General features: G+C 40.4%; 1 protein-coding gene across 2 annotated transcripts in view; it reads left to right on the forward strand.

Annotated features, from left to right (window-relative positions):
- WLS (Wnt ligand secretion mediator) overlaps positions 1–22,621 on the forward strand; it is a 129,718-nt gene that overhangs the window by 4,850 nt on the left and 102,247 nt on the right. The window lies entirely within an intron of this gene.

The following is a 22,621-nucleotide window of genomic DNA, read 5'->3' on the forward strand; positions in this document are numbered from 1 at the left end:
ACTACTAGAAGTATCTAATGTGGTTTATAGGAGTACTGTGCAACCTTACAAATTAATCTTTTTTAAAAGAGCATGAATTTTTTTTAGTAATTGAAATTACAATATTTGACTTAAAAAAAACTAAACTATTTGGTTCTTGCAGTGTAATCACGCTCGTGCTAACAATCTCTAATTGCTCTTTCTTTTCTTTTTTTTTTTTTTTTTTTTTTTTTTTTTGAGACGGGAGTCTCATTCTGTCAGCCAGGCTGAAGTGCAACGGCTCACTGCAACCTCTGCCTCCCGGGTTCAAGTGATTCTCCTGCCTCAGCCTCCCGATAGCTGGGATTACAGGCACCTGCCACCACGCCCAGCTAATTCTTGTATTTTTAGTAGAGACGGGGTTTCACCAGGTTGGCCAGGCTGGTCTCGAACTCCTGGCCTCAGGAAATCTACCTGCCTCAGCCTCCCAAAGTGCTGGGATTACAGGCACAAGATGCCCGGCTTGAATTGCTCTTTAATCTGATCGTTCTTTCAGTACAGCCTGTGTAGACTTCTATTCGAGCTTTCCCTTCTCCTGTTACAGTAAGAAACATTTCCTTGAGCTAATAGTGTTATGTGTGGCTTTGTGAGGTTTTCAGGTTCCCTGCCTGAAACCCCGTTCGAGACTTAAGGCCTTCTCTTCCTACATGACATTTTACAATGATTTGACCTTAAAATTTTTAAATCCGTATAAACTGCAGAAATATTTCTTACCTTATATTCCTCATAAAGGTGTTTCTGTGGAGATTTAGAATTTTGAATTTGTTGAAATTATATAAAGGTCCTTAGTTTAAAGCTCCTGGGTGCTACTTGCCTGATTTGCAAAATATCTATTAGGGTGTACTGTGTGCTCAGGATGGGGCTACATGCCGACACGGGCTTAGTAAAGAGGAGACGTGGAGCTTGAGTAAACTAGGGGAGCTGTGGGTAGAAAAGAGCCCCTCTTCATCTAAGTTTACAACAAAAGATTTCCTAGGATGTAGTTTTCTAGCATCAAGATAATTTTCACTTATTTATTGGGAATTCCAGAATGTATGAAATTAGAACCCCTACTAATTACACCGTCAACTAATTATATTAATATTTCACCTTGAAATAGATATATTAATAAAATGATAAAATGTTTAACATGTATTGAATGTGCAACACGTGCCAAAACCTGTCTAATTTCATCTGTACAAAACCTTGGCAAACTGGTATTTTTGTACCCATTTTACACGTAACGGAACTGAGGTGCAGAAAGATCGAGTAAAATTGCACAAGATTACCTAGCTACTCGTGGGCAAAGCTGGGATTGAACTCCAGTCAATCAGACATAGAGCCTAGATTATCAACTTTAGGTGATCCTCCCACTTTCCCCAAAACCTTGACTTTTAGGCCTGAATACAAATCTGAATACAGGGAAACATGAGAATAGCACTGAAACTGATTTCTCATTTTTATAATCAGGTAACATCAAAAGGAAGAAAATATTAAATGTGATGATAAATGAAATGGAGTCCAGCTGTACAGACCCAAAAAGTGCCTTGCCAAGGCCGAGGGAGGACAAGTCTTGAGAAGTTTGCCTGTGCCCGTCCAGCCAATTCCACTCAAGTTCCAACCAGTCCCCATAATTGTATGAATCATCCAATTGACTAAAGCAGCCAAGTTTGTTAACCATCAAATGTTTGAGATTCTGCTACTGGCAAGAAGATTACTCAATTTTATCTTCTCTAGTTGGTGATTTTAACATATATGTAGTTATACAGTAAGTCTAGACTTTTTCAAAGGAGAGGAAGGAAAGAATCAGTGGAGGTTGGAGAGGTTTTTAGAGGGTGTGGGTGGGCAGTGATGGTGCAGGAATTGAGAAAAGAGCCTCTTACTGAAAGTTGAAAATTCTTTTCCCCTGCGGAGAAGTTTTGTTTATGTGCACACCCATGCATGATAATGAGGGCATTTTAAACCAGAGACTCCTACAAACAGCCACCCTGACAGCAGGAATAGGTACATTTTGTTCTTTGGAAAATATGCTAATAGATTTCTCTATTGAAAGATTTGCAGCCCTTGATTTTGATAGAGACCCTGAGAGGTAATGGGACACAGGGAGCATCAAGACATGAAATGATCACGACTATTTCATTTAGGTCTTACTTTTTCTCTGAAGGGTTGTGGTGGTGCCAGCTCTGCACGGTTCTAGAGAAAGTGCCCGCACGGGGATGTGGGAAGGAGAGGAGGAGCTTGAGACATGCCGATTCTCAAACTTAATGATCTCAACCTTTAGTGTTTTCTAACTTTTCATAAAATGATGAATCTAAAAGGATTGCTAAATTAAAGAAAATAATGATGTATAATTTATAATATAAAAATACTAAATTTCTATAGCTTCTTACTACCACCTCTTCCCCCCACCCCCCACATTCTATCCCTGACTAAATCTTGTAGGGGAGCAAAAGCAGTAATCATATTGGAAGACTGGGGGGCTATGGAAAGCATTTCATATGTAAAGATTCACTTAATGATCATATCAACCCAAAGAAGTAAATACTTTCTTCAATTTTCACATGAATCTGAGGCTCATTTAAGAACCTTTTTTGAGGTTGCAGAGATAGTAAATAAGAGTGCAGCTAAGACTCAAGCCCACAGTCCTTGATTGAATCCTAAGCCATATTCTTAAGCTTAATGCCACCTTCCTCCCACTGTCCTTTCCAGTTCTATGGGAAACAAAGGGGGGTGAGTGTGGTGAAATTGATTCTACACAGATTCAGCAGAAGATGAAAGCTCAATCCCCCCCCACCTTTTCATTTTGCTTCCACCCCTTCCCCAAACCATGCACTCACATCACTGCATGGTTACTGATCATGGGCCTATTACTTCCTAAACAAGGGATCCCCAACTCCTAAGACATAAGAACCGCCTACACCAGCCATTGTAAATATTGACCAGTGTTTCTGGGCCATGCTAGGGAGGACTGAACCTGAGAAAATTACATGCCAACACTCCCCAGAGGAAATTATTGCATACAGCAAAAGATGGCTTAGAGTTGTAATAGGAAATTTGTTGAGATAGTGGGCCCACTGAATGCTCCCTGGATTTAGCATATATCATAGGTCCTGAAGGTAGCTGTTGAAGAAATGGGAGTGTAATGAGGTTGTGGAATAGGAAGATGGGGGTAGAATATAGACTCAAGAAAATAAAATGAAGGGCTCTGGAAATATATGAGACTGTCTTTTCAAGGACACAGATTGTGCCTGGATTTCCAAAACCTGCTTCCAGTGCCACCCAATCCCCCAAAACTGAGCTAACATTTCTATCTGCTATGCCTATTTAAATCCTGGGCCTTCAAGTTTAATTTTCTGCTCCCCCTTTCTCCTTAGTACTCCATTCTCATAATGTGGCCAAGGGGTGTTCTTTCTTTGCTGGCCCACAGGAATTACAGGGTCTTCTTAAACATCTGGTTAATTCCTTGGGTTAACTCAGAGGTTTTATCCACAGATACACATTTCCAAGAAAGCAGAGGTAATTGAAAGAAAAGGCCAAGTTATTACATTTGTTTTGGCAAGGCATTATGATTTTCCTTTAGAAAGAAGATAATAAGTCTGTAAATGGTTGACTCAGTTTTTCTTCAGACCTAGTTTAATAAGGCCAGCCTCATGAAAGTTGGTTGGAGGCCAGTTAACTGCTGCCTTAGTCCTGGCTGACACCCTCCAAAAGAGAGAGCTTCTGGTCTCAAAGCAGCGTCATTTAGTGGAGAGAAACTTGGCTAGGACTCTGCAGACAACCTGTGGCCTCAGTGATCCCAAAAAAGTCATAAAATCTCATTGACTTCCTCTCTCAACTGTGATGTGAAACGGAGCCCTCCTTCCTCATGGGGATTGCTACAAGCATAAAATATCACTGGAATCTACTATCTTAAGGACTTGGCACTTGTTGGAGTGTCTCATTGAGCCAGGCCTATCAGAGATGTGATTTCCAAAGGACTTTGCACTGAAACCATTCGATTAATCCCAAATCCATCTCTCCTACTTTTCTTTGTCCCTCTCTGTTCTTAGATCTGGGGAAACTTACACATGACACTGTTTATTATCCATTCTTTTCCTTCTTTGAGTCACCACCACTTTGCCCAACACCTACAGATTTGTAGATCTGTTGAGGCAGAAGGAATGGGAATGACCCAAAACCTTACTTGGTTTGGGTTTGAAAGTTTAAGGAGGTCATCCTGCTTACTAACATTAGTTCCTGTCTATAACCAAGTATTTCATTATGAACCTCCCCCAAATGATAAATATTAATGTTATTGCAGAAAACACTAAGAACACAAGTCCATATCTTCTCCTAAAGCATGCACATTTTACTCCCAAGAGAATCTCTCATGCTTTTACTCAATCTATTACCTTTGCTTTATATACGATGTTAGTGAAGCTTGATTATACCATTTATACCATTTTGTAAGTCTGTCCTTCTGAGTTGAGATGATTTGCCAACCCTCACTGGCAGCACAGACGTGTAGAAGTATGGTAACATGAGGACATAGGAAGAGACAAGGAATCGATTAAAAGTCTCTATTCAGAACAAGAATGCCTGGGATTCAGGGGCCTCTGGGCTATTAGGCAAGTCGTTTCACACATCAGTGGTACCTCCACCCCTGCCCCCACCCCCAACCCGACCCTGCACCTTGGCAGCATCAATACATTCTAGGCCAACAGGATACTTGATCCCACCCTAAAGCTGTGGGATTTTCTCACTGTCCATGAGTGTAGCTACTTGGATCCATTGTATCCACACACTTTGGTGGTGTTTGGCCTGAATAGAAGCTGAAGAGTCTGTCGGTATTAAATCGTAAGGATGAAAGGGCCTTCAAGACTATCTTGTTCTACCTTAATTTAGAAGGAATTTGAGTCCCAGGAAAGGGAAGTCATTCAGTTCATGCAATTAGAGGTGGAGCCATGGCTTGGATGCAGTTTCTAATGCTACTCAGTGCCCCAAAGACATATGTCCTTCAGAGTTTGAGTGTGAAGATCATCTGATTTCTGTCTAAGGTTATTAAAGACTTAATGTGCAGAACATTCCCAACTGGTGCTTCTTATAGCTCGATTGATTTTTCTGTTACTTGAAAATAAAATAGCAATAACTTTGTTATCTCCCCCTTCCCTTTGTATCCTTAATATACTTAGCCAATCCCTTAAGGAACAACAGAATTATATGGAATGTTATGCTATGCTATGTGGATTTTAAAGAACACTACAGAATTAAAAAAAAAAAAAAAAAACAGCTAAATTCCTTCCTTGCTTGCTGAGGGCGTGGTACATTCCCTTCCTCCTGCTTGGGGAAATGTAGATTTAAAACTCTGAAAAACACACACCGAAACCACGTATTACTTATCCAATCCAAAGCACAGTCCTGTGTCTAGTTTTAAGACTTTATCAGTCTGAGGCTTCCTTGACTAAAAAAATCTATGACTAATTTTTGTGCTTTCGGAGGATGTTTGTGGCAGGCATAATTCCAAAGTTGTAGTGAGCTTGGGGTAAAATCACATAGCCCTATGTATTTTGGTCGGATTTATATACAAAAGCAGCAACAAAATTCCTCATTCTTGGTCTCTGCCATTTCTTCACTTTGAAGGTAACTGCAAGCAGAAAATTCACATTGCCAAAATAAGGCTCACACTGCTGTGGGCCCCTCCTTTGTGACTAACAAGCGTATTTTTGTGATTTCAGTGGTGCAAGTATTATACTGTAAATTCTTCCTCCTCTGTCTTTTCGTTTTGTTGAAACTGAGCAGAGTCACGAAGCACCATGTTTTTCTGCACCATCTAATTTAGCTGAAATAAATCTTGACTTTTAAGTCTCTGTTTAACAAGCTTGCCTTCAGGTGATCACCACTAAAAAAGTTACGTTCCACGTTTTATGAATTCCAGCCTTCTTTCGAGGCAGAGCAGCCCTTTTTGAGGTTCTATTTCTTTTACTCAGTTCCCATATATTTTATCTGTTCTTATTTAGGTTGTAATTTGCCCCAGAGCAGAATGCCTCAGATGTGGAAAAGACATAGAAAAGACATTCCTTTCTTTTTTCGGTTCCGTTGAGCTAGTTCTGGCTTGCGCGAACCAGGCTTCTACCTTTTCGCTCCTGTGTGTCTGGGCTAAGTGAAGTCATAGATAAGGTTTTTACTGAGGCTTTGAAAAGGCTGCACATTGGGCCTTGCTGTCACTTATAGAACATCTCAGAAGGCTTTGCTTCTTGAGGGTCATATGAGGATGTGGGTGCGGTGGGGCTTGGCTGTGACAGGCAACTGTGGGACCTCAGCTATCTTTTTATTCATGCCTCCCCCCGAATTTCAGAATTTGCAGGTCCGTAAGCAAGCCAGTATTAAATCCCTGGCACTATTCTTTGAACATGCCCAAACAGGACAGAGCTTTGCTCTATGAGAATGTGGTATTTCTGGGTAATAGTTGATGAAAGAGGAAAGAAAAGATAATTTGTAAATGCTCAAGATTTTTAAACTGAAAGGGCACTAAGGTCATCTTTTAATTAGCATTTGTTTCTCTTTTTACAGATATCAGAAGAATTCCTCCAGTACCTTCCTTCCCTCCCCCACCTACTTCTTGAAAAAGAGAAAGTTTAGGAGATCGATGAGCAGTATGTTTGGGGTTTTAACAAAGTCAGGATTAATGTATATATGAGACAGTAATATTTCTGGGTTAAAACTTTGGCTAGTTACTTAAAGCAGCTCTGTAAAGGAAAGGCATTAACTCTTCCCAATTGACAGAACTGTTGCTTTTGTAATTTTGAAATTTTTGAAATTTTAGTAATTTTGAAAGTTGCCTCTTGATGATGTGAGCTTCTTGCAGGATTCTTGAGAAACAGTCACTCTATAAAAATAAGTGTTGGCTCCAGGTTTTCCATTTGATAGTTCGTGTTAAATGAGAAGCTTAATCCTTGAGAAACTTGATCCCTCCATTCAAAGTGATTGGATTTCTATAATAACTGATGGAATGTGGTTTTATGGTTGATCAATGGCAGTGATCTGATTTATCTCTTTGTATCAAACTTGCTTTGTAACCTAGACTAACCATTTAAATTCTGTGAGCCTCAGTTTCCTCAACCAAAAATCTCTGAGTCACAGGGGGTTGTGGGATTTAAATGAGAGAATGAGTTCCATCTTCTTGGGAGCCTGCATGTAGGTAGGTGTTAGATCAGTTAATATATGTGAGCCATTTCTCCGAAGGAGAGGTTGCCCATAATTAACTTTTCAAGTCTGTTTGTTTGTTTATTCTGGAGTCAACCTGTGTCCCGTAAGGTCAGTGGCAGGTTATTTCTGCCTCTTAATGGATTGGATAAAATTAGAAACCCAGCCACCCTGCTTGATAGCCCTCCTATTAGGCAAGATCTATGCTAGCCAATAGTCCAATAAGCAGGTCATTCATATATTCGGTAAATTAGAGTAATTAACTTGGGTTGTTTTTCCTCTTTTTAACCAACATTTAATTTGAATCTAAATGTTTGTCTTTTAAAATTCTGGGCCAGTATTCATGGCTCTTTAGAGCATAGATAAGCCCAGGTAGCATGACTTTTAAATGGATATCACTCATTGTGTGGAAGAGATTTATTCCCGCTTTGCTTGCTGCGAAGTGAATCCCAGTTGTACTTCTGTTTTACATTATAAAATTGGAGTCATCATCCACTGGGAAATTTTTTTGCTTCTAGATAATAACATAAATGACAAAGACTTCTTAAAGTCAAACTTTGACTTTGAGGAAAAATGATTTTTAAAAATTAAATATTAATCACTTCTGAAACATTAGCTAGAATTATAGTTTGTAAGAAATTTTAAACAAAAAATAATGATTAAAATATAACCTCTGTCAAACTGTAAGCTGTATGAGAATGAGGATGGTCTAATATACTCACCTTTATGGTGTTACTACAGATCAATGCAATGTAGGTACCCAATAATATCGGTTGAAGAGGTGAATAGATGAATGCCTTGCATTTTGGACCTATTGTGGAGGTAACTAAAATGCTTCTACTTTAAGGCTTTGAGGTCCTCCCTAAGTTTTATAACATTATATTCCAGGCTACTATTATTTAAATGGGGGGAGGGTTTTTATTATTCGCTTGAACATAAAAGATTGTGTTACCTTCATAATATACATGCTTACATTTCTAAAATGGTACAATTTTGGAGTTGGAAAGAGCTTTTTCCATTATATTGTGGAAACTAAGGTCCAAGGAAGACATACTGAGAGATAAGATTTGAACTGAGCTTTCTGACCACTAGGGGAGAGTTTCATTACCTATGCCTACTGTTATGCTGATTGTTATTATGTCTGGGCTATATATTTTGGTCCCTATTTGGCCATAAAGCCAGATAATTGACTGTGGCTGGTTGTCTATACTAGTTGGTTAAAGTTTAGTGGGAAGAAGGGACCACACAGAAGTATATATATTTCCAAATTTTGAATATCCAAATGGAACTGTTGAACTGTAATGCAAATTTTGGGATTTACTGTCTTTAAGAAGTAAATGTGTTTCTTCTGTTCCATGAGGGCTATTTTGAAGGGGCTTCTTTTAGAAGATCCACATAGTTTGCTTAATTTTCTATAAACTTTTAAAGATGAAAAACAAATCTTTGAAAGTTATCCTCCTAAGAATTTTGTAGATTTATTTACGGTTGTACTTAGAGACCAATAATGTATTTATGATGTCAGCTTTTATAAATGCCCTTGACAGGAAAATATAGTTCATTCAAGTAACTACCTCTGCATTCCACTGTATTCAGCTTACAGATGTGGTGAGTGGGAATGAATTCATCCGCACATTCCTTCAGGATTCCTCCAGGTTCCTGCACACAAGCTGTGCCTGCAGGCAAAGAGGAACCCAGGCCTGTGACTTGCAGGTGGAGCCGGGCGGAGGTGCGAGGTGGGAACAGGGATTAAAGGAGCATATGGATGCTGAAAGGGAAGGAAGCAAGTATGGCAAGGCCTCAAAACGACAGTGCCTGGCAAAGAGTACACACCTAGAATGTGAGAGGTATGGTTCTATCATTAATCTTATTCTTTTGATCCAGAAATGAGTTCTTAGGGGTAAATCACCCACCCAGGGTTCTTTGGAGGCTGGCATAAAAGGTCTTTGCCTGCTGTGAACCTAGTTGTACTGGTTCAGAGAAATATAGATGATTCCAGTTCCAGACTTGGATGTACAATTTTTTTTTTCTTTTTTTTTTTTTTTTTTTTTGAGACGGAGTCTCGCTCTGTCGCCCAGGCTGGAGTGCAGTGGCGCGATCTCGGCTCACTGCAAGCTCTGCCCCCCTGGTTCACGCCATTCTCCTGCCTCAGCCTCTCTGAGTAGCTGGGACTACAGGCGCCCGCCACCACGCCCGGCTAATTTTTTTGTATTTTTTAGTAGAGACGGGGTTTCACCGTGGTCTCGATCTCCTGACCTCGTGATCCGCCCGCCTCGGCCTCCCAAAGTGCTGAGATTACAAGCGTGAGCCACCGCGCCCGGCCACAATTTCTTGTTTAAATTTAAAAGCCCATGACTGGAAGTAGGTATTTTTGTCCCCTCTCAATATCTATTTATATTTTTGAACAAGAATAAAATGATGTTAAAGGAATTAAAAACAAAGAAAAAAAATCCACCATTTTGATACAACCATTCTATGTTAGTGTTTTATTCTTTCCCCTTCTGTGACTGGATACTTCCAATTTTCTATGAAAGAAATGTATACGCCTGCCTAGCAGAGGCTCTGAAGGTTATTGTGTGTGCTGCTTCTCCCAGGTGTGTGTTTACTTTGGAAGTTCAGCAGTCAGTTCCTCTTCTCTTCCTTCAATGCTCTTCTCTGATACTTAACTCAAGATTGTGGTTGAGCCATTGAACCATGGGAAATTCATTTTCAAAATCTGCTTAATTGCTGTGAGACTTTTAATTTGTTCTGGATGATGGTGGTAATGTCTGGGAACTGGGACTGAAACCCTCCAAAGCTGTTAATTTAATCAACTGCTGTGTCCTTGCCATGCCTAATGAAGCGGGGGGCGGGGGGGAACCAGACCCCTCTCACAAAGGGGCTGGGTTCCTCCTGACCACCTTGTCAAAGATAAATAAGAGGGGCCCCACAGTTAGGTTGAACACTTGGGGCAAATTACAAGAGTGTCAGCCCACGTTATCCAAAGCCCAGGGTTATGCTTCCCAAAATAATTAGAGTAGGTTTTATGTAGGACCCCGGAGTTTTAAGGCATGGGTTTTGTGTGCGTGTGTTCACACCTGCCCATCTGCAGAGTTCTTCAGTCAGTTTGAGGTTCTGTTATGGCTTTGTCCATAATCTGTAAGATCATAAACACCACCCCCAGACTATTGATGTTCCCGTTAACCGCTGAAGTTTTCCGTGGCGAGACTGGTGAAAGCTTGCTCTGTCCTCATGATAAATTAGCTTGTTTATTCCTCTTCTGCTTATTTCTATCCTGCTGTTGGTTAGTGTAATGAAGCAGAAGTCCATTGTATGTGTTCATTGGGTAGCGATCCTCTGGCACCAAAGCGGGTAATTGAGTAGAAAGGCGGAATGCTGTTGGTGCATGGGAGAAGTTAACACCACATGAGGTCACCAGGCTTCAAGCTTTAATCAATGTGGACACAATGCAATTGAGATTGTGAAAAGGGTTTGTTTATAGTGTGAGAGTAAGGGTCAGTAGTTAATTTGAAATGCTGTAGGTGTGTTTTCCTTGAACCAAGAAGGTACAGAGCATGTGTCATAGAAGACTGTAAATATCCTCAAGGGAGGGATGTAATTGGGGTGGGGATTTAAAAAGAAGGGCATTTAAGAACTTCAGTGTACTTCTTATTGCTCCATCCATGTTTTATTTAAATTTTTTGCCATTTTTTAAAATGAGACTGTAGAAGAAAAGTATTGAAGTCCATGGTATAAAAGCGCAGCCCTCCCAACAAACAACTTTGTCTTTTTCAGCAGTGGTTTCCTTTGGGAAGATATTTGGAGTACTATAAAATATTGCTAATAGGACTCCTGTATACTAATTCTGAAAGAATGCTCACTCTCAGAAGTTTATATCTTTAGGATTTGTCATTGTTGCGGCTTGAATTAAATAATATGAAAACCATTAACCCTCTACTTGTTCATGCTGCTGCCTTTTCCCGTCTCAGGGCTCCAGTCTGTAAAGTGTGCCTGTCTGCTTTTTGGATTAATGTTGGCATTTTCCCCCATTATTGCCTAAGTTTCAACAGCTAGAAACACCAGCCTCAGCCAATTTGAATGTAGAGGGGGCCTGCCCTTTTACTGCAGAGGAACTTTGCAAACAGACCTCTGGTTTTCTGAAATGACTGCAGGGAAAAGAACGGAGGGTTATGGAGGAGCCAGAGGCTTGCCGTGAACTCTCCCATGCTTTGTTGTGTGTTTGTTAAATCTAGGTAACTCGTTGATGTGCCTGATACCTCACATTTGTATAGTGCTTTTATCCTTCTTGAAGGTACTTTAGTAGAAATCATCTTATTTGATCTTCCCAACAACACTCTAAGATAGGCCAGTCCACCAGGGATATTGACATTTTAAACTTATGAAAACTGAGGTGGGGAGTAACTGTTTGTGGTATGGTTTGTTTGGCAAGGCAGCAGCTATGTTTGTGGAAGGAATAACTCTTGGGATTTAAATATTAATTGCTACATTATGACAAGTCGAAGAACAAGAAAAAAGAGTAGTTTTAAAAAATATGAATTATTTGTGATGGAATCACTGTGTATTGGCCATTCCTTTCTGAGCTCTCTTCCAGGACAGGTAAATGCCAGTTGTGGTCCATCTTCTTCACCTTCCTCTGTGTAGCAAGCCATTCCCATAAACAGTTGTTGATTCTCTCTTTACATATTTATTCAACACATTTTAGCCTGCTGAGGGTGTCTAGAGTTTTTCTCTTTCCCCAGGCGGAATCTGGGTCTTTAGAACCCTAGGGTAAATCTTAAAGAAGGAACCAGGGAGTGCCTAGGAGATGAGGGTGAAACTAATTTACTAGGTTTAGTTAGTGAATGATGCTATTGTTGCCCACTTTATTAATTCTTTTGTATTGTGCCTTTCTACTTATTTAAGCCATGCTAATAAACATGCATTGAAAGGTCATTTTTAGTGTCAGAATGATAACCCATAGTCTGGATATATTTAAATTTCTCAGTCTATTCCAGTTTAAGGCTATTATAAACAATACTGGAGAAACCTTCTTTGTATTTAAATTCTTATGTACATCCTTTATTATTTCGTTAGTAAATTCACTTTTGTGAATTTATCTTAGGTAAAATGAAATGTATATTTTTAAGGATTTTGATGGTCAGTGATAATCATCATATCACGCATTAGCCACATCTGGGAATGTCTATCTCTTTGCATGTTAGCCAGTACTGGTGATTACTTTTGTTTAAAAAATGTTTCCCAATGTGCTGATAATATCTTATTCTTTTAATTTACATTTCGTTGATTGATAGTAATGGTAAACCTCTTTTCATGTGCCTACTGGCTACATATATTTTTGTATGACTTGCGTGGTTGTTCCTTTCTTTTAATATACTATTTTCAAAGTTGGATCATCCCAGTAATACAACTTCTCGGAGATTAGGAAAAGAAGGAAGGTTTATTGGGTAGGATGACTGGTGTTTTTGGCTGCCTAGTGTTTCGCCTATTGGTTTTGGCAGCAGGATCTGCCTGAATCTCCTTCGTGGAGCATTTTTTTCCCCACTCTCAGTCCATGTGCCTTAAGAGAATCTTCACTTCTGATTCCAGTGATGGACATGTGACCAAGCCAAGCACTAGCTACAGTGGATCTATGCCTCAAGTTAGTCTAATCAGAGTGAATTCTGAGACTTGTGTGGAGGCCACCAGGAAGAGATGTCCTCTCTTTTTCTTACTGAATTTGAACTCACAGAATATAAGCCTGGAATTGTTGGAGTCTTTCCAATGAAGCCTGAGAATGAAGCTAATAAAACACAGGGTGGAATTCAATGACTATAGAGAAGTGAGATCTGTTGACATAATCTGATTTCTCAGAACAACCACTAGAGACTGCTTTATCTCTAGATATTTTTCAGTATCATCTTACTAATTTAGCTTTTGCTCAAGTATCTTTGAGTAGGGTTTCCTGTCTCTTGCAACCAAAAGAAACTGATGCACTTGTTATGCCTTCTTCAGTTTAAAAATAAGTTGGTGGAACCAGAAGCCGTGGCTCACACCTGTAGTCCCAGCACGTTGGGAGGCCGAGGTGGGCGGATCACCTGAGGTCAGGAGTTTGAGACTAGCCTGGCTAACATGGTGAAACCCTATCTCTATTAAAAAATACAAAAATTAGCCGAGTGTGGTTTCTGTGCCTCTAGTCCCAGCTACTTGGGAGGCTGAGGCAGGAGAATCACTTGAACCTGGGAGGCAGAGGTTGCAGTGAGCCGAGATCACAACACTGCACTCCAGCCTGGGTGACAGTGCAAGACTCCATCTCAAAAAAAAAAGGAGTAAGTTGGTGGAGGCCACTGCTGCATTGCGAAGTGTATTTGGACTGTTAGCTTATTTTGATGAAATAAGTCCTCTGTAACAATTAAAGAATAAAATAAGTTATGGAACCAACCTCTGTTAGGCAGCTCCTCTAACTAGAGCAGTATTGGAAATGGGGCGTGTGTGTGTGTGTGTGTGTGTGTGTGTGTGTGTGTGTGTTCAGAGATCACTGTCGAGCACCAAGTTGCTGGTGAAGATCATTAGTGACAATTCCTGGAACTTGGCCAGGCTGCTGGCTTTGAAGCAAAGCTCATTGCAACACGTGTTCCTGCTGGGCTGGATGTCTGTGTGAAATGGACGGCAACAGGATGTCCCAGCAGCTGAAATGAAGATCCTGAAGGCAGAAGAGAAGCTTTAATGACTGCCCAAATCGAGCAGTAGTGCTGGGGATGGTTGGGAAATTCAGTAGATGTTATGATGACTTGAGATTTCTTTGGGACATCTAGGAGGCTGTGAGGCAGAGGAAGCAATGAGCAGCACACGTTGCTACATGTCCTGAACTAGGTTAGCCGTGGGCTACAGAAGGAGTAAACACACGGATTTTGCCCTCCAGCAACTTAAATTTGGGAAGACAAGATCCATAAAATAAGACAGTTTGTTGTTAAGGGTTAAGGGTTCTAGGCATTTTTTAGATCAGATAATTTTGTTTTTCTTGATACATGGGGGTTTGGTATGGGCCTTTAAAGTATGGGACAGTCATCTGAAACACAACTTAATGTGCATAATCCAAGACGATTCATCTCACTCAAGGCGCTAAATTAATAATGAACTTAATACAGAAAGCCATAAGCAGAGTATCAAGAGTTCTGGCTCTAGCCCCATTTATCTCCTTGGTATATCATTGAATCCCTCATGTTTCCTCTTGTCTTTCCTTTTTTCTTTTTTTTTTTTTTGTTTTTGGAATGAAGTTTCGCTCTCGTTGCCCAGGCTAGAGTGCAATGGCGCGATCTCAGCTCACTGCAACCTCTGCGTCCCGGGTTCAAGCGATTCTCCTGCCTCAGCCTCCTGAGTAGCTGGGATTACAGGTGCCCGCCACCATGTCTGGCTAATTTTTGTATATTTAGTAGAGACAGGGTTTAACCATGTTGACCAGGCTGGTCTTGAACTTCTGACCTCAGGTGATCCACCTGCCTCGGCCTCCAAAGTGCTGGGATTACAGGCGTCAGCCACCATGCCCGGCCTTACTTCCTCTTGTCTTTCTAAATGGACCTGGTAATGCTTTCCCTTGGAAAATAAAAACAGAGGCATGTCTTTCCTCAAAGCCAAATATGGTTGGGCTTTTCTACCCATTTCTTTTCTTCCTTATTAAAGGCACTAAAATAAATCTTCAGAGATGTTAGGTTACCTATCATTAGAAATTTATTTTAGATGATCATTAAGGTATATCTTAGCTCTTAGCTAAATTCTGAAGGCACAAGAGATGATAATCTGTTCATCTGTGGTGTTATTGAAATAAAGCACTGGATGTGAAATTAGTGAGTTGAGATCTCAGTATGGGAATCTACCACTTGCCAGCTATGAGAACTAGTCTTGCTTCTACTGTCTTATCTGTAACCTACTATAGATCTGAAAGCTTAAATAAGATAATTATATGAAGGCATTTATCTTTTGGATTATACCAAGAACAGATAAGGGGGAACTATTTAGCTGAGTAGACAGGCAATGACATATATAAAAACATCATTAATAAAATAGAGCAGTATAAGATGAAAATATTAGGTAATAGTATTTGAGTAGTTAGTATGCACCAGGCAATGTATTAAGTATTTTATGTGCATTATGTCAACTCCCGATCTGGTAGTGTTGGAACTAAAATCTTCATCTAACTTGCTATTTTTATGTTTAAAGATCTAGAGAAATTGAGGGATCCTTAAAGCACTGGTTTGGACCTCCTTAACTTGTTAATTATATTTTCTTTTAAAACCCTTTGTTCTAAAAGTAATGGAATTTGGGGGATAAAACCTGGCGGTGGCTGTAAATTGACCAGAAGGTTTACAAGTACCCATAAGGACTGGCATTGTGTTAGACATTGTGGACAAATTCATTCAGCTCTGGGACTCCGTCTGTATTTCCCTTTGTGAACTCTTTTGCTGAATGTCCCATCATCCTTTGTCGAGATGAGATCCTGTTCATCCTGTCTGCTTTCACGACATAAATGTTTTAGGAACTCTCCACAGACTGGCTGGATTGTCTGTTTGGGCTGTGAACAGATTGTGTGGGTGATGAGACAAGTAGGAAAAGACTCAGTGATCAAAAAAGGGGAAAGGAAAGCTCTTTCTCTTTCTCTTAGAATGGAGCTTGGATACAAAGGGTACTTCGTTAATCATGCCTCCTTTGTAGTCAGAATGGGGGAGGTATTTTTTTAAACCACCACGATTTTGTCCTCTGTCTCATCCAAGTTAAGCCAACTGTGCAATGGCTAATCGAGGGGTTAAAAATTTCCCAGATGCAGCCACGCAGAATCAACTTCACTAGATAAAGGAATCGTTTGATGGTGATTTGAAAGCTGTCAGGTGTAGCGCTAGGCTTCTTGCAGACATGGCACTGGCCTGGTAGGATACCCGTGTCCAGGATCCACATGGTGGCAGATTTGTGATGAGATGAGTGGTGAGAAATGGGGGAAGAGATCTGTAAGACTTAGGGGTTTTGGGAGTTCAGAGGATTCAGTCACTTTGCACTATGTCCCTAGAACAATCACTGAACAGAAAATCCAGGCATCTCAATTTACTGAACGACCTTGGGCAACTTGTTTAATCTTTCTGTAGTTGCTTTCTTAGAAATCAAAGAAGGGTAATAATCTCTGGTGCCCACTTAATGGGTGTTGCATAAAATAATGAGATTGTAAATGCTCTGAGCGCCCCGGAGATGAGGAGATAGGGAAAATTCTCTTAGGTGTTCTTCATGCTGAATATGGAAAGGTGAATAAGCTTTTGTTGTTTTTTAAGAAAAACCTGTCATTTTTTTAGCACCTCTCTCTTTTTTTTTTCTTTTACAAAGGAGGCTGCGTGCCTCAGTAGAGGTTGACTTTGTAACAGTTTTACTTTTCTGGATGGGTCTGCAGATTTATAATGTAGTCGGTTTTCCAAGAGGAATGTTTGGGTTTAGACCTGTCCTATCCATTCACTAAATCTAGTGGTGAGATGTTTTTAATGAATTGTTGGTGTACAGCAAATAAAGAGCAATGAAACAAAAGATAGTGTTTAGAAAAGGACTAATCAACTGTTACTCTAACTATCCCCCAGCTGGATGGTTGCCTATTTTCTTTTTAAAATTAAATGCAGTCTTCAGGCCAAAGCAGTGGGAGGTGGCAGTACATTCCAAGAAAGAGGCATCAGAGTGTCTGAGGATTGGAAGACAGCAGCAAGCTGCTTGATTCTTGGTGGGTTTTTTTCTGTTTGTTTTGTTTGTTTTTGGTTTTGCCCTTATTGCCTTATCCCTTGATCATCTATTCAGAAGAGAGGGGAAAAATCCTCCACAAAGTTCTCCTCCCCTTGGTTTGTGTCACCTAAACAACATTTTCTTCCCAGGTGAGATTGTAGTTTACCTCTCCTCTTGCAGTGACGAGTGGCTGGGGCTTTCCACCCAGTGGAACTTCCATTTGTCTGTTTTCAACAGGGAACCCCAATTTACTAATTCTCTGGAGAAACAGAGACTTTGGTTGGGGAGGGAGGGGGCCTGAGAATTTGTTTAGCCCAGTCTCACCCACACTGGGTCTCCCAAGAGAGAAGACCTTCCTGTTAGGATCTTTCTATTTTAGCGACTTTATTGCTCTCTAGACAGCTTGTGTAGTTTTTCAATCCAGTTGGAACATTTCGATGGTTAAATGTTCTTTCTTATCATTCAGTGGAAAACTGGCTTCCATGACTGCATTGTAATTTCCACTCATGAATTCCGGGTTTTCCATTTAGAATAATCTCAAATGTATGCTTCACTTCAGTTACACAGTAGCCTTTCAAATAACTGAAGATGACTATCATTTCTCTCCTTTGACTTTCTCTTCTCCAGTTAAAATACCCCTGGTCTGGTTTAGACTCCTGACCATACATGCTGTCCCTTTCTGGTGATTGCCTTCCCAGTCAAGGTTAAGTTTACCTCTGCTACCATGGCAACCAGCTACTGTTTGTTGTTTCTACTTAAAGGAAAGCACCATTTTCCTATTTCCCATAGAAAATTCATAATTCAAAAATCAGCTTGTTGATGTCCCCAGAACAAAGACACCCATACTGCCGGTGGTCCACATAGTGCTGAGATCAACAACCTCTACAATAGTCCACACACTGGACTTGCCATTTGAACTCATGTAACTTTGGGTAAATGTATTTCTTGTGTATCCCTGCATTAGTTTTTCTCATCAGGAGGAACTGTGGCCTGAGACAAGCAGAGACTGTGGACCTCGGACAGATCCCAGTTCAGCCACTTATTGGCTGTGACCTTGGATGAGTTATTGTAATTTTTCAGGGCCTCATTTTACTCATCTCTGAATGGAGATAATAATATCTACCACTTCGTTTTTTTTTTTTTTTTTTGAAACGGAGTTTCATTCTTGTTGCCCAGGCTGGAGCGCAACGGCGCGATCTTGGCTCACCGCAACCTCCGCCTCCCAGGTTCAAGTGATTTCTCCTGCCTCAGCCTCCTGAGTAGCTGGGATTACAGGCATGCACCACCACACCCAGCTAATTTTTTGTATTTTTAGTAGAGACGGGTTTTCTCCATGTTGGTCAGGCTGGTCTCAAACTCCCGACATCAGGTGTTCCACCCGCCTTGGCCTCCCAAAGTGCTGGGATTACAGGCGTGAGCCAACGTGCCCGGCCACACTTACTTCTGTATAAGAATGAAAATCACTCTGTTAAGTCCCTAGCACGATGCCTAGCACATAAAAAATATCCAACAAGTGGTAGCCATTATTATAATTTCCAAATGACAGCCTGATGCAGTCAGCGTAACATGAGGCAAACTGTGATGGTTATGAATTGCTGAGAACTTGGAATCTCTGTAGTTGGAAACTCTGCAAATGAAGTGTTGTAGAATGGCTTGATGGAGTATGAATTTTTCTTGTAAGCCTGGATGATTGGGGTAAAGCAGAGGTTCTCCACCAGAAGCAGTTTTGCTCCCCAGGGAATATTTGGCAATGTTTGGAGAAGACTTCCCCCACCCACAGCCACCCTGAACTTGTCAGCAGTGGGGATGAAGATGCTACTGGCAGCTAGTGGGTAGAAGCCAAGGGTGTTGCTAAATATCCTCCAGTGCACAAGCCAAACCCCCACAACAGTTATTCAACCCAAAATGCCATTAGTGCAAGGCTTGAAAAATCCCTGAGTAGAGGGATGGGGACCGGGCAGCCAAGAATAATAAGAGGAAATTGGTAGGTATAGCTCTCTGATTGTGAGAAGCCCAGAATTTGGACAAAATATTAAGATGATGGCCCAGTGCAGGCCTATCTCTAACCTTATGCATTCTAGACCCACACTCCTAGCATGCCTAAGACATCAGTCCTTTGAGTGTTCCCCATGTCACGTGCGAACACAATAAATCCTGTCGAACGTTTGCGTGATGTTTTTGCACCTCTTGTTTTCTTATGTTGCCTCTATGGAAGATGTGGCCTCTTTGGTCCAGTCTCCAAGTAGGGATTCTGTCAGAGAAACAGGCAGTCAACCAAAGGTGAATTTAAAGTGACCTAACAACTTCTGTTCTTTAACTGTCAAAGCACGGTAAAGGGGATAGATAATCTCTAGCAGTACTTCTAGCAATCCCTATTTTCTTTCCCATCCACTTTGATGTTTCTAACATGTCTCTTTCAAAATCTCCCCAACACTCCCGCTGGTAAACCACCCCCCTCTCCCCGCCGACCTCAAGCCCACGTCTTCTGCCATCTCCTGTCTTTTGATTGTGCATCGTGAAAACTCAGAGAATCCATCTAGCAATAGTTGAATCCTCATCGTGGGGCAGGTGAGGGGGTTGTGACAGAAGAGGCAAAACCAGCCTTCTCTTTATCTGAAGAGAGGAGGGGAAAGGGTAGCAAACACCCGTGTCAATAGTTTTTGCTCTGCCATAATTATTTTATAATAATTTGTGAAGATAATTGTGAAAAAAGATGTAATAATCCCATTTTTCTAAGGATAAAACCAAGGGTTAATTCTGTGTTCCCTCAAATAACAGGCTGCTTAAGATATGCCTGGGATATTTCTCAGGGATATCTGAGATGTTCAAGTGAAAATTTGTATAGAATCATCTCTGGTATTGGGGCTGTTCACTGATAGGTGAGGGGAGCCCCTGTTTTTAACATCCAAGATGCACACCTTCTAGTTCCTTAAATGTTGATGAACACACCCCTCAGGGCAAGAAGACAGAACAGAGAACATGGAGTAGGCCTTCATCTCCCGCCAGATTCCAATTCTTCTCATTTGTTGACAGCACTATTATTATCAGCTAACATTCCTTAAGGCTTCACTATTTTCATGGTACTGTAATAGGGTTTTTATATTAATCATTTTATTCTCAGAATAAACTTATGAGGTGAGTACCTTTAGTACGCTTTTACAAAAGGGAAACTGGCATTCCACAAGGCTAGGTAAGCCGCTCCACTAAATTGCTAACGAGTAACAGAGTTGGGATTTGAACCCAAGTTTTTCTGAGCTGTAGCTCTTGCTTTTAATTTTTCTTACTCTCTTTTTGTGATTGCCTTCAGCAACATAAAGAACCGTTCCTGTGAAAGTAAGTCCCTTGCTACCCTGTAATCATTGTTTTCTCTTATGACATACTTTTTGTAGAGGGCAATCAGGGTAAATTTTGAAATATATTAGGAACCCAGCAGTTTAAATGAAAATCTGAAAGAAAGTTATGAATTGATTTCATTAGCAAATTTTGTCAATGATCTCTTGGCTTAGAAGTGTATGCTATGACTTTCATTTCTTCTGAATAATAAATAAACTTAGCGCTCTTGAGCTTATTTCTATCATCCTAAAAAATAGAGGCTGGACATGATCCAAATTATTTCATTGTATTGGAATGTCTTTGTTGTATTAGACTGTGAGTATATGGACCACTGGCTGGAAGCTGGAATGGTGTTTTTTGTTTTCCCCTAAAGGTCTTTATTATTATTGGATTAGACCTACCTTCTCATAGTATAAATTATGGGGGTATAATTCACTGTGCTGAATATGTCAGTATGAAATTTTACCTATGCAGTTGGCTGTAGCTTGTCCTTGCTTTTAGGAACAGTTCTTTGATCTCTCCAGCTGTTGGAAGACAGGAAACACTCAGAAAACATTCAGATCCCAAACAGTAACAGAGTAAGGGCAGGACCATTAAGATCTGTTCTTCTAACAGATGTGAAAATATAAGGACAAGGAGGGGAGGAGGGGCCTGATAGGGGCAGCCAGAACTCTTGGAACATAAATTGACCCTAATTTGAAGGAACTTTTTTTTTTAAACTTAAATGAATAACTTTCATCATAACATAGAGTACATACACATTCTTTTTAGAATCCTATAATTGCTGAGTTAAAAGTGCTTAACAGTTTAAATACTGCCTTTTACAGTTGAGAAAGCTAAGGCCCAAGATTGATTGAATAATTTGCCTGATTAATGCATATCCGTTGCTAGAACCCAGCAATCATGAGTCCTGGGATAATTCATTCTGCCAAGATTCTTATGCTCAAATTTGTAGTAGTTCAGGAATAGCAGATCAACTTGTGGCCCAGAATCGAAGCTCTAAATATTATATATGAAGAATGCCCATAGAATAATAACGATAGCAAAGACCCTAAAAGTCACCTTTCCATCCCTACCCAGTGCTCAAATGTCCTCTGCATTCTTTGCACTCACCAAGTGTTAACTGCAGAGCACCTCCACTCACACAGGTGCCGGCAGCTCATTTTCTTCCACTGGTGTGGTGAATTGTGGGCCAGTTGCATTTTATTGATCTCAGATTTCCTTCCTGAGAACTTGCAAGATTGGAATCACCCAGGGTACATCTAATTCCTCCTCCACATCTAGTCATTCACATATTTGACCTTTTATCTTCAACCCTCCATACTAAGCCCCCCTTTTAAACAAGCTATACACCTCCAGCTTCTACAAATTCTACCTGTGATATGACATGTCATTCATTTTTCTTTGATTCCTGTCTTAGTGAATGACATCACTCATCTACTGCCTATGCAAGAAATTTGGGGACATCCTTGACTTCTCTTGTACTCACATCCTATGTGTATCAACAGGGACAGTAAATTGTTCGTCCTACATCGCTCTTCCCTCTAGTAAAAACTGCCCCTGCCTGTCACCCTTCTGAATTTCTGAGTCACTTCAGGACTTCTGATACCGGCTACACTCCACTCTTTCTTCAACACCGAGAAGATTTTTCACGGTTTTTCTTTACTAATTCTTTGAGAACTTTCATATGTGATTCACTGGGGCAGAGAGAAAAAAATCATCTACATCTCTGGGAAATAGCACATACGTGCAGCAGAAGGTTCCTTTGCCCAGGTTTCTGTCTGAGCCTGTTTTGTAGTTTTGATCTCAGAAGTAGAATATTGATGCTTTTAGAAGGGAGTGTTTGCTTTTTCTCTGGTAGGTATTGTTTAGAGGGTGTTAAAGAAATGGCCAAAGTCTTCCCTACCTGTGTTCTTAAGAATACAGATTTTGTCACAAAATCTTCAAACATTAGTTATATACACTAAAGGCTGAGATGTGAACATTTTATCTCATTTTGTCCCCCCATTTACTTTCTATTCATTTCGGCCTTAAAACCCTCAGGGCAGTGCTGGAAGAAGGTAAATAACTGTAAGTCCTGGCTTTGAGAAACTATTTCCAGGAACTATGCTGAACAGCAGTTATCTAAACATGTTCCTGCAGTATTCATGTTGGCCACAAACCCTTTGGGAGCAGTTTTTAAAAAAAATTACCATTTTTTTGTTTGCCTACTATCTAATTTCTTTTGATGTGTAAATTACTTTTCTTGTGGATTGGGTTATAGTTTAGGAAAAGTTCGTTTTGATCTTCAAAATTCAGTATTTCACTTAATGTATTGCTTGACACAGATCTGGAAGAACGGTCATAAGTATTTGTAGGAAGTGAGTCTCTCTTGAGCACATGTGTGACC

This window comes from Hylobates moloch, unplaced genomic scaffold (assembly GCF_009828535.3).
Source record: "Hylobates moloch isolate HMO894 unplaced genomic scaffold, HMol_V3 SCAFFOLD_5, whole genome shotgun sequence".
NCBI classification, from domain to species: domain Eukaryota; kingdom Metazoa; phylum Chordata; class Mammalia; order Primates; family Hylobatidae; genus Hylobates; species Hylobates moloch.